Consider the following 2638-nt stretch of genomic DNA (forward strand, 5'->3'; position numbering starts at 1 on the left):
CAAAAAAAAAATGTTTTAAAAATCACTATAATTGTTTCTTAATCTAAAACTATGTTATATATATGTTATATTAAAATACAGTTAATCAGTAAGGATAACAGCCAAACACATTTTTTTGGTTACTCTTCTAGTCCATATTTTAAAACATTTTCCATTGTTTTAATGATTATTGGAAGTACACAATAAACATTAGTTCACTGAAATTGGGGATATAAAGTGCATAATTTCATTGAGTCATTGAGCGTTTTATGTGTAATTATAAATATTACATAAAAAGGGTGATATCTTTAGTTTTCAACACAGTTATATGAAGCTTGTAAATCCTCATATGCCCCTTTATAATACTGTCATCTAGTTCTGTGCTCGAGATCACCTTAATCAATTCAAAAGCAAGACCTGAAGTCTGAGTCAAGACTGTGACCAAACAAGGTGAATTGAACTCATAACTGAGACTATAACCTCTGCAAGGTTGGATTTTGACCATAAATATACATTCAAATTGCTACTCAGCATAAACTACAAACGATTCAAAACCCAGCACGACTCGTCTACAATAAGCCCAAGAGAGCCCACATCACATATCAGTAGGCTTGTTCGAGATGCATCGGCGCTGTGCAGCCACAGAACGATCGCTGTATGACTTCAAAGTACCGCGAGAGCCATCGTCCTATTACGACTCTCACGGTACTTTTATGTCATACACCGATCGTTCTGCGCAGCGATGCATATCAAACAAGCCTACTCTCTGACTGGCTACCAGCACTATTACCAACAGGTCTTAAAAATGCCAAAGCGCAGTGCCCTTAACGCACTCTAAATGCACACTATTTCGAATACCGCTCCGGAGCAGTTTTCGAGGCTTAGTGTATCCCATCATGCATCATGTTGTGGAAATAAATCGTGAGACTTTTTGCCGAGATCTCACGAGAGGTCACAGAAACCTTTCCGATGTAAGTTAAATATTAATAATAGTTAGATATTACATATAATTTGGTAGTAAAACAAAGAGTTGCATGTTTTATTGGTGCAAATGAGTATGGTGATTATTTTGTACAACATTTGCAACTGCATTTTATTACTTAATTAGAAGCACCACAAAATTAAATTGTCTCATCTGTTATCGGGACTACTGAACAGACATTTAGAAGTTGATTTTAAAATGCAAAGTATTGAAAATAAAAATAAAGCTCTGTAAACACTTGCATTTTTACAACACTATAGTGTGTCCCATCAGGTTATGAAAAGTTCTACACACTTACGGGGTGCTTCTAAATATTTCTCCTTGTTTCCTCGCTCCTCCGTCCTCCATCCTACGACCTGGAAACCGATCGAGCTCAGCCATCTTGAAGGACATCTCAATTCTCTGGGTGCTTCTCAATATCCCTCCTCGTTTCCTCGCTCCTCCGTCCTCCATCCTATGACCCGGAAACCGATCGAGCTCAGCCATCTTGAAGGACATCTCAATTCTATAATTGCACCGCGAGGAGGCGAGGATTGAGGAGTGAGGAGGGAGGAGGATTCCTGAGGAGCTATGAGCGAGGATACACAGGTGTATCCTTTGTGGAAGTGTTTTATCGACTAAACATGACGCACGTATCAGTTCTCCTCCCCCTTCACATCTGCACCAACCATGGCAGAAAATACAAACACACATAAGTAAGTGAGTATTAAGCATGAAGTTATTGTAAATGTGGGTTATGTTTTGACAGTGCCTTTAATTTAAATGTATAACGTGTACTTTTCAGCACGGTTTTAATTACGTTTATTTACGTCTCTTGATTTGAATGCTTATTGCTTTTAATTGTTTTATTAAATTAATGCCTCTTATATTGGTTAATAGAGAATAGAGAATTACTTTAATGTAGGGCAGTTGCAGAATTATATCAAAGCACAAGAAAATTAAACAAACTGTACTACTATACAACAAATAAAAAGCAGTTAATAACTGGGAATAATTTATTGTTAATAATAACTGGTAATATATAAAAATAAATATGGAAAAATTTGGTATTTTGTGGAAGTTGAAACTATTACAATACAAATAATTATCTCTAATGTTCAAGAATCCCGACGTGCAAGCTAAATCCAGCGGTGTAGAGTCATCATTAATTGACGACGCTTTGAAGTGACGCTAAAGGGAGTAAGGAAATATAATTTCATTTGATTTAACTCCTCCATCCTCGCGTCTTTTCCTTGCGTCCTTCCCTCGCAACCTGAAGGGGTGGAGCTAAGACGTGAGGAAAGGAAACGAGGATGCACAAATAAGAATTGAGAAGCACCCTCTAATTGGACCGAGAGGAGGTGAGTATCGAGGAGTGAGGAGGCTTCCTGAGGAGCTATGAGCGAGGATACACAGGTGTATCCTTTGCGGAAGTGTTTTTCACATATAAATTCTTCTCCCCCTTCACATCTGTTGTAATAATTTTAATTTATATTTTAAACTGAAAAGGTAAATAAACCATACATGTCATATATTTCAAACAGAGCATCTTGCTTTATTAATATTTATTATGAATGTCTTAAATAACAAACTTTAGCAACATAAGGGCAGATCCCTTTAGCCCAGCTGATGACGCTTTGAAGTGACGCTAAAGGGAGCAAGGATATATCATTTCACTTGATTCAACTCCTCCGTCCT

The sequence above is a fragment of the Sinocyclocheilus anshuiensis genome, unplaced genomic scaffold, assembly GCF_001515605.1.
Source record: "Sinocyclocheilus anshuiensis isolate Anshui unplaced genomic scaffold, SAMN03320099.WGS_v1.1 scaffold746, whole genome shotgun sequence".
Taxonomy (NCBI): domain Eukaryota; kingdom Metazoa; phylum Chordata; class Actinopteri; order Cypriniformes; family Cyprinidae; genus Sinocyclocheilus; species Sinocyclocheilus anshuiensis.